Source organism: Nyctereutes procyonoides, unplaced genomic scaffold (genome assembly GCF_905146905.1).
Source record: "Nyctereutes procyonoides isolate TBG_1078 unplaced genomic scaffold, NYPRO_anot_genome, whole genome shotgun sequence".
NCBI classification, from domain to species: Eukaryota; Metazoa; Chordata; class Mammalia; order Carnivora; family Canidae; genus Nyctereutes; species Nyctereutes procyonoides.
The window spans coordinates 7,297,774-7,308,468 of NW_026575142.1; the positions used below are offsets into that span (position 1 = coordinate 7,297,774).

At 37.1% G+C, this 10,695-nt stretch overlaps 1 non-coding gene across 1 annotated transcript; it reads right to left on the minus strand.

Moving 5' to 3' along the window:
- Positions 1 to 10,337: 10,337 nt before the first annotated feature.
- LOC129498997 (U6 spliceosomal RNA) lies at positions 10,338 to 10,445 on the minus strand. The gene has a single exon (XR_008662265.1). It is a non-coding gene; the product is annotated as a U6 spliceosomal RNA (small nuclear RNA).
- Between the last annotated feature and the right edge of the window lie 250 nt (positions 10,446 to 10,695).

Sequence of the window (10,695 nt, forward strand, 5' to 3'; positions counted from 1 at the left end):
GCAACCTGACAAAAAAGGCATTCTTAGTATCATCCTAGACACTCTCCCCAATTCTGGTTTTATCACCAAACTTCTTGGAAATGCTGCCTAAACAGCCTTGAGTCCCCTCCCACTTCCCCTCCCTTTCCCTGCCTCCTCCCCCTTTCCCACTTAACACAGGCTAATGAGTTGATGGTGAAAAACTTTAAGCTAAAAGGCTAGAAAGTATGAAAAACAACAGAAGAGATAAGTGCATATCTCTGGAGCATCACTTTTGCTCGTGGCAGCGCTCTATCGAAACAAGTGCACATATTACAGAGTCGACTGTACTAGTTATATGAAAATTTTAAGATAAATAAAAGTTGAAAAAATTGAATTTAAGATTCAATTTTGGCTTTTCTTTCCAGACCTCCAGAGGTATATAATGTCTGGAGGAGATCTGGTCCTTCCAGTCTTAGGAGGTACTATGATTCAAACTTGGATGTAAGGGATGACAGCCTAATCTCTCCACTGTAAAATTCAATGCACAACCTTCTTCTAATCGTTTCATGCGACAATGATGTTGGCCTGAATTGTTTATTCCTTGGAGAATTACAAAAGAGTGATTCAGGTATTTGGCCCCGCATTTTTAGTCATAATCGTTCCGTGAAGAATGACATCTCTACCTTAATTTTTGTCACTTAACAATAGGTCTAGGAGATCATCCTTATTCTTTTTCTACGGCTGCATAATATTTCATTGTGAGAATGTCCCATCATGTATTGAATGAATTCTTTACTGGATCATACCCATTGTTTTGCTATTGTAAATAATGTCAGAGTAAATCACCCTGAGCATAAGTCATTAAAAATTTTTTGCAATATATATTTTTGGAAACAGATTCCTAGAAAGGATATCACAGGGTCAAAGGATAAATGCATATTTCAGAAGACAAGAATTTGGCCTTCTTATGCTTTATGACCTCTTACTCATTATCCCAATGTTTATAATATTATGACAGTTTCAATAACATTGACTGCTTAGTGAAATGACATGATTACATTTCCTTTTTCTACTTTGTTTTACTCTTGCTGAAACTGAAAATGCCTTTTAAATGTTTTCAGTTGTATGTACTATTTTCCACAAGGCCAAGTTAATTAGGTGATCAATCAGTTCTGTTTTATTCCTGAATCCTTCTGTCCTCACACCAGAATCTTTGCACAGCTCTTGTCTGTCCTGAGGTTTTCCTTTGATATTTCCTGGAAAATCCCTTTGGCTCTTTTCTGTGTAGGATCCCTGGTTGTCTAAATCCCGAAGCTTGCTTCTTGGTGGAGTATATCCTCAGCGTCCTGAGAAAGGATTCATGTGAGATAAAATTTTTGAGGACTCACAAGTCTGCAAGTGTTTTTATTCTACTTTCACATTTTATTGCCTGTCACACTGGTTATAAAGTGTGGGTCAGAGGTCAATCTCCCTTAGAATTTTGAAGTTTTTGCTTCAGTTCCTTTTTTCTTCCAGATACTTTTTTTGAGATGATGCTATTCAATGCCTGTGCCTTCATTTGTTTGGAAGGCTATGGCCAGACCAGAAGTGGGCCTAAAGAGGAACAAGAAATGGAACACTAAAGTGTGAGATGATGGCAGAGCAAGACTTCCATCACGCATTACTAGCTATTAATTATGGCCCTTGAGTGCTCATGTGGCCCAATTCTAGTCCAACATTGCAACGTTAGCGAGCCTGTACTGCTGAACTTCTCTCACCTGGTTCTCCTCCCTCTTGTGGGTTGCTCTGCCCACATAACTTTCAGTGTCTTTCTGAGCCAGGCAAACCATATTTGCTTATTTGTATCCTTGTCCTGTATGTATCTTTGCATTGCTTGTTTATGGTTAGTTCAAGAAATAAAGTGGGGGTAATTTTTAATCATTAGCCATCATTCTTGCCGGTACTTGAGGCTATAACAATTTTTTGTGATCTTGCTTTTACCAACTTCTCTTCTCCCTGGCATTTTGAAATTATAAAGGGCTTTAATTTAATGGTATGATTCCATTTTATGTAAGTTTTTAAACAAAACTTAATGTATTTTTAAAAGAATCATACATTAGGTGGCAAAATTGTAAGCAAAAGCAAGGAAATAACATAAGATCCAGGATGGTGGTCACCCTGGGGCGGGGTGTGGGGCTGGGGGTGGTGGTGCTACAGAGTAACAAAGTATTTTAAGGCCTCCACCCATCCCCCACTCCCAAGCATCTGGTGAACCATTTTAACTTGGAAGCTCAGATTCTTTAGTTTAGAAAAACACTTTTATAGTCTTGAATTATTTCTTTTAGAATTTCTGCTCCTCCGATTTCTCTGTTCACTTTCTGGAACTCCTCTTAGCCAGATGTTAGTCTTCCTGGATTCTCCAATTTAATTTTTTCTCATGTATTGTCCACAGTTTTTTGTTTTTTTGTTTTTGTTTTTGTTTTGTTTTTTTTAATTCTAGAGTCTTGGAGATTTCATTGGCTATTTTCCAAACCTTCTATTGATTTTTTCAGCTTGGGTATCATATTTTTCATTACCCAATACATTGCCATTCCCAAAATGTTCCTTGAGTTCTTTTGTTTCTCGTATGCAAAAGCATAGTCTTCATTGCAGTAATTAGAGGATTTTCTAAAACACACTCTTCTGTTGCCTGCTTTGTTTCTGTTTCCTATGAATGCCTTTCATTGTTCTTTGCCTTTCATGTTATAGACATTCCTTAATTATTTGGTTTTCTTAGTTATCCATCAACTTGAAGAGTAAGGAATCAAAGAGCTGATTAGAAGCTATGTATTCATGGTTGTGACATGGCTGGTGAGCTTTCTGCAGTGTGATTGCTTAGAGACAAAGTTCTTTTATTTGGGAATCCACAAACATCACTATCTATAGGCTTTTTATCTGGGGCTGATCAGTTCTCATCTTTGGCCTGATAAGTATTCTTTTCTCTCCACTTCTGCTTATACTCTGGGCTGAATATAACAAGTGGGCACAAGGTTCTCAATATTTCATGTGTAGATTCTTATTTAACTCATTCCAGTGTAGTGCCTCATCCCCAAGATCTGAGTATCAGGTGGTTCTGAATCTAGAGATTTTCTGGTTTACATTCTCTAGACTATACTTCTCTGGTTTCATCTGAAGGGAGAGAGTGGCTTCATCATCTGGCAGCTTAATGTGCTTGCGGCAAAGAAGTCATATCTTTGTTGCCCAACACGCTTCAGGCAGACTTTGTTTTCAGCCACTCACCTTACCCTGCTTCCATGATACTTGGTGTCTCCCAATTCCTGAGACTTTCTGGATTTCTGTGGATGAACAAGTAGTCTATCATTCTTTGGCATTTTTCTCGAAAATCTTTTAGGTGATAGTCAGCCCTGCTCTGCTTGAAAATAGATTCTACTCATCCAGGTCACTTTCAGTCTCTAATTAATTGGTTTAACTCTCCAGTCTACTATTGATTCATGTTCTATTCTATTTGTTCCTGTGTGTTTATACATTTTGAATGAGAAGTTGGGGGCTGGAGTAGAAATAGATGCATATGCTTTTCACCTTGTTAAACTAAAAATCCATCTTCATAGTATTTAATACTACTTCTTACCTGAATTGTATGTGAGTAGGTTAAAAAGACCACAAAGGAAAAATACTGGTGGTGATAGACAGTTTTCTTAATGGAGTGGTATTTGAACTGAGAGCTGATAAATAAGTAGAAGTTAAATCAATTGAAAGTAAAGCAATGGACATTGCAGGAAGCACTCCAGGCTGGGAAGAAGCCTATGCAGAGAATCCCCAGAGGGGGAGGGAGAATGGTGCACTGGACAACCCGAAGGAAGGTTTCACTCAGGTCAGAAGGACAGTCCACTTTTGAGAACAGGTTGAAGAACTAGACAGAGGTCAGATAATGAAAGACTTTGGACACTTACTTAGAAATGTGGTCTTACATGATGAGATTTGCTTTACAAAAATCTTCCCAGTTGCAGTTTGGGAGATGAGTTGGAAGGAGACAAAGATCAATGTTGGGAAATAATGTATTGTAATGATAGTCCATATGAAAGAAAATGGTAATGAGAGTCTACATATTGTGGGACAACATGAGGAGGACTCATGGGTAAATTTAGGAGATTTTTAATAGTAAAGCTGGATTATTGAAATTGGTAAGTTTATTGTGGCATATAATGAGAGGTAGTAGTCGGGGTGATCCCTAGGTTTCAGATTTGCATAACCAAATAGATATTGGTGTCACCTATTGAGATAGAAAATATGGGGGTGGGGGGCGGGTCCCTGGGTGGCTCAGTGGTTTAGCGCCTGCCTTTGGCCCAGGGTGCGATCCTGGAGCCCCACGTTGGGCTCCCAGCATGGAGCCTGTTTCTCCCTCCTCCTGTGTCTTTGCCTCTCTCTCTATGTCTATCATAAATAAGTAAATAAATAAATAAATCTTAAAAAAATACAGGGGGAAAGTCAGGTTTGGGGCAAGATTATAAACTTTGTTTTAAGTAGATTTAGTTTGGTGCATGAGATATCAATTAGGCATATGGTATATGGCTGGGAGTTTTAGGTTGGAGAAACAAATTCACAAGCTTTGTGCATGATCATAAAAGTCACAAGTCTGAATAGGATCATATCAGAAGAGAGGAGAGAGTGAAGAGAGAAAATGTCTATGCTCTTCAAGAGGAAAGACTCACAGGTACAAAACTCATAATTCAATAAAGGTTAGCTCTGTATAAGGATAAAATTGGATTTATAAACTTCCAGCCTCTGTTTTAGAGCCTGGCATATAGTAAAAACATATGGGACTGAATTGGACAATAATAACAAAAGAGACAATGATTAATTATAAAGTTCTTTAAGCTCATCACTCTCACTTGATTTGCAAAAAATTATCCTGATCAACCTTCTTTTCCTATCAAAAGCTTACCCACTAATTTATGATCATCAAATAGCATAATTGTTATAAAATCTCCCGATACATCACTTCCAAGAAATGGTTATTTCCTCTTTGAAAACACAACACTTTGTTGGTATCTCTCTAATAATACCCCTGTTTTTTTATTTTCCTAATTTATATACCAATCATACCTTTCCTTCTATTTCATAAGTTAATTGAGGACAAAAGCTAAGTCTTTTTCAACTCTGTATTCTACACAGCATAATGGCTGACATGTAGTAGATGGCCCATAAATATTTATTTAATAAATGCAAGAATGCGTCATTATGCTCAAAGTTGCTCTAACAACTCAGTTGCAAAATCCCAGGTCCCAAGATAATAGCCTTGTCATATCCTAGGAGTAGTGAAGCACAAACGTTTGAGAAAGCTCACATTCTTTTAGATTTCTGTGGTTATGCTATCATGTTTTTTTTTTTTATCTAGAAGGCAGTCTCATGCACCTGCATTTCAAAATGAATTTACCCCTAAATGAATACACAATAAGCCAAATAGCAAGTTTTATTTTCTTTAAATTATCTTAAAGTTAAAAATGTCTATATTTTTTTCTTTAAATTATCAAGCAACACTAGAAGGGAGAGACATTTAGAGCTATTATTTATATTCATGTATATACATGTATATGTATGTATGTATATACACACACATTATTTTTAAAGATATCCATAGATAAAACATAGATTTCTGCAGGAGATTATATAACACTAACCACCTTTATGACCCTTATGTTAAACTGTTTTTAGTGTACTTTTGTTCAGATGCAAGATGAAAAATCAAAACTGCTTGTCAACAGTTTTCTTATTTCCTTATTTATACTTTTCATTTATTTGAAGACAGTTATTAATTTGTCCCTAGTTAACTTAATGTGGAGATTACATAGCTTCAGTTTTTCTCATTATGTGCACCTTATTTTCCATCTTATTATTTAATAAGTCCACTGTTGGCCATTTCCAGTTTTTATATATTCTTTTAATTTGTTTTAGGAATATTTTATTATAGTGCATTAAGTAATTATCCAGCACTAGTATTATCTTATAATTTTCTTTCAAATTTTCTAGGAATGTTTAATAATTAACATAATTTATAAATTTTAAAGGCCAATTTTTCTTTGCTAAAATGATTTTCCATTTTCTTAGTTGCTCCATTCCTAAATCAAAATATTAGGCAGAAGAGAACCATAGCATTTATTTTGTAAAAAAAAAAATGTTTTTGAATTAAAAAAATGCCTTTAAACACCAATCCATAATGAAGGTTAATTAAAACTGTATATTTTTCCCTTAGCTATCAACAACTAGTTTTGGCATAGATTATTGGATTTATAATTAGATGTAATTTGACTTAATTAGTTGGCTATAGCTCTTAATTATGGTATACCTTTTCCCATTATGGCCACTGTAACAGCAGCTTAGGATAAACATTGATGATCCCCCTTGCCAGTGGGACTAGCTCTATCCCTTGGGTTATTTGTGTGATAATGAGAATGAGATTTCAGGAGCATGACAGACGGTCTAGGCATGAAATACTGTTTTGGCACAGCTCCCTTCACTGCTTTTGAAAAATGGCAGCTTATTCCACCAAAAAAAAAAAGTTTCATGTGGATTGTTATGATTTTGTTGAGGTTATCTATAGGGAGGAGTCAAAGAGAGACTAAGGCAAATATCCCCCCTGCCACCAAAAAAAAAAAAAAAAAAAAAAAATTGGGAAAGCTAAGTGTCTCTAGAAATTTCCTGAGATCTAAAATATTAACATGAGTTAACTAAATGTGCTTTGTTGAATAAAACAAGTCACACGTATACTCTGAATCCCTTTGTTTAAGAATTCCATGATGCTATTTCAGCCTCACTACCAAAATCTATTCTTAAAAGGGATGGTAGGAAAGAATGTTGTACTATTTTCGTGGCACATTGGATCTAAAATAAAGCAAGTTTGTTTGTTTCCTTTGGATAAAGTTGAAGCAACAGCAACCCTCAAAGAAAACATTTCAAAGGAGTTAGAGAAGACTGGTCCTTAGCTGTTGAATACTCACACATGTTAGATATCGGAGCACAGATCCGATGTGCCACACAAATAGTTTGGTGTTGAAAATAAAAGATATCCACACAGATTATATGGTAATTTGGTACCACTTCTCTTATTTGCAGACCAAATCATTCTTAGTCCATTTCATAATAGCCAATTACAGGTTACTCAAGGGACGTGGATCATGCAAATCAGCTCATATTTCACTGAGTGACTGTTTCTCGTGTGTTCTGAGCTATTATTTTCATTACAGTGCAGCACATGAATCCAACTCATCTGTACTGTAATTGCTATAAATCAAGCATTCGTTTGCCATTATTTATTGCCTACTATAAAGAGTTTTAATAATATTTAGAGGGCACTGCAATAAAAGCAATCATTTATTGTGTCTGCTTACAGGGTCACTCAAGGTTTTCAACAAAAGCCAATGTCATTTCCTAATCTTTTAATATTCATAAGGTAACATCACTTGCAAATGGTACATTATGATTTATAAACATTTCCTGGCCAGGAACATAAAAGCATCATTATAATTCCTTCTCAGGAAAAACAGTCAGATTCTGTGAGGCAAATAGCAACATAGGGTAAGAGCCCTGGGTTCTTAACTGGATCTTATTTCTCTTTGTCCATTGCTCTTGATCATACCACTTAAACTTAGGCTAACTGTAAATTACAGGGGGCTTGTCAGAGTCCTTCTGTAATGGAAGATCTGCATTAGTACTTACAAAGGAGGTTCTGACTTTCCTCTCTCATCTCAGTCATAACAGAAGTGGCATGGTGCAGTAGACAGCTCTGAAGAAAGAGGCACAGAGAGGTGCGATCAAGTTCTACTGACATCAATTACATGTGTGACCTTTGACAAATAAGTTAATCTATATAGCCTCCATCTTTTGTGTAAAATGGAAATAATAATACTTCGTCTACCTATTCAAAGGATCTTTGCAAGGACTATATGAAGGCCACATGTAAAGTATAAAGCAATCCAATTATTAATTGTAAACACGACCTTCTTGTGAGATAAAGAGAGATAATTTTCCTGCAGAACACCCTTCATAAAATTATTAAGGGCTGAAGAAATATATTACTTTGTACTTATCTAGAACAATCATGGAATCTCATTTCTTAGGCACTTACATCAACTATATATATCAGTGTTAAATTTTGTCTACCACACCCCTAGACTTTGCTTGGGCATCTCCAATGATGGGCAACACATGGCTCTTGTCAGTAACATACTAAGTCTGATAGTTCTCCCTAATTCAGTGCTAAAATCTATTTTATTTTGGGACAGATACAACAAGCCCAGTGTCTCTCTTTATCAGTCTTTCCTATATTTGAAGACAAGTACATGTCCTTCTCAAGTCTTGTCTTTTTCATATGAAATATTGCCAATTCTTTCAATAATTCTTTATGAAATTTGATGTCAAGTTGCTAGTATAGCTGGGTCAATGTATTCTGAACAATAATTTGATCTGATTAAACTTAATTCAACTCTGCTACAAAATATTTACTATGTGCCAGAGACATGCTAGATTCCAGAGATATAAAGCAGAACAAGGTACAAATGAGTGGCTCCTCCTCTAGCTCAGCCAATCTTCTTATTTATAGCTATCTATAGGACAACACAGTCAACAGAAATATACTGAACACATACTCATGCCAACGAGCTTGGCATGGCCTGGGAATTCAGCCTCCACCGAGCTTTCATTTTTGTGGGGAGTAGAGACAGGTGAAGAGTCATTTGTAATCAAGTTTATTGGGTGAGGGAGGAAAGAGTGTTTTAGAAAGAAGGAAGAGTGTCATGTCCTTGAATTCACAGACCATGTCTATCTTGTTCCCTTGAAATCCCTAGTACCTAGTTCTAGCACATAGTATGCATTCTAAAATACCCTGAGTAATGTAAGCAAGCAAGCAGGTAAAAATTCTTACAGTATGTGGCATAAGACAGAAGTGAGGCGAGGGACCTAAGAAGGCAGATACCATGAGACCTGCCCACATTCCTTTAGGTCTTAGGCACATAGAATGGAAGCTACTTTGTCTTCAGTGGACTAAGCTTTAATCATCTTCACTGGCAACTGTCTTGACAAGATACCCCTTATTGGCTGACTTCTCTTCTGCATCTCATTTCCCTACTTCTCTCCCAGTGCTTCCATCATGGTTTCAAATCCTTATTTCTGTGTCTACTTCTGGGGAACCCACTCTGAGACAAGGCCACATAATGCAAGTCCTTATCAGTCATATTAAAGAGTCTAAAGTCTATCAAATGCAATTTTGAAGTGCCATAAGAGCAGTACAATTAAAGTATTAAAAAGATTTTGTTCATGCCACTTTCAAGCCTGTTACATGAGCTCTGGGTGGAACCTCACGTTCTGCCCCCATACTAAAAACAGGAAAGAGGGTAGAAGCCCACATCTAGGGTCCTCCCCTAGATAACAGTTGCATTCCTAACTGGAAACTGAGCTTCACATATACCTTGAGGGAGGTTTGGGAATAAAGAAAAGATGTGGATGCTACCCTGACTTTTTGGAAAGTTCTCCCAACTAGATGGCTGGGATATACTTAGTACTCTAGAGGCACTTAGAGCTGGTCCTGGGTCTCCTGAAGAGCCTCATGTACAATGACAGAGACTGATGCTCTGGCCACAGTAACACGCAGGCTACCCTGGACCCTGATGCTCAGGAGGATGGGTCTGTACACTAATACAGTGACTAAATACAACTGATTGCTCTAGACCTTCCTAATGGGCTGGTCACAATCACAATTCCCAACCTACCAAGTATCTCAGACAGATCCACTGTTCCAGAGCTTTCACCCTGGAGGGTAAACAGATGACCATGGTGGAGGGTAAACAGATGACCATGGACTGCAGATCACCTAGTCTTACCAACTAGTCCCAGTACTTCCAGCATCCCAGGGAGGTCAGGAGGAGATCATTTGCAGGGCCTAGAGTACTGCCTTCTACCTAGCCATATGACATACTTCTATCTGATAAAACACTAGCTTTGTAAGAATCCACATATTATTTCCAACTTACAACTCCAGCCACTGAATGGACCAACACCTAATGTTCATGTGACCACCACCAGTTCTTAATTTATAATCAACGTCAATGACCCGAGACCTTTTGATTATGACTGCTAATGAAAATGCTATATATGTCTTATATTTCTTTGCCCATTCTTTCTAAAATTAATTTCAGCATGAAGAAAGGTGTAACATTAAAAATTTTCTACTTTTAACTTATTACACATAAATATATATATCAGAATTCTAATTACTTTGAGACTGTCACAAAGACAGACTTTTAAATAAAAACAATTTTATTTTCTCATATCTGTATTTAGTTGTGATCAACTATAAATTGTTCTCTTAAAAATATGATTCTTTCCTTTCTTTTCTTTCTGTCTTAATTTAGATGGAATGCTTCATAAGTCTGTGTGCCATTCTTGTGCAGGGGGCCATGCTAATCTTCTCTCTATTTTTTCAATTTTAGTATGTGTGCTGCCAAAGCGAGCACTGACTGATCACTGGCTTTCATAAGTGCTATATGTAAGAACATACACACATACACAGAGAGAGAGAGAGAGAGAGAGAGAGAGAGAGAGAGAAGCAGAGACACAGGCAGAGGGAGAAGCAGGCTCCATGCCGGAAGCCTGACGTGGGACTCGATCCTGGGACTCCAGGATCGCGCCCTGGGCCAAAGGCAGGCGCCAAACCGCTGAGCCACCCAGGGATCCTCAATATTTACAATTTGAAAACATACAGCC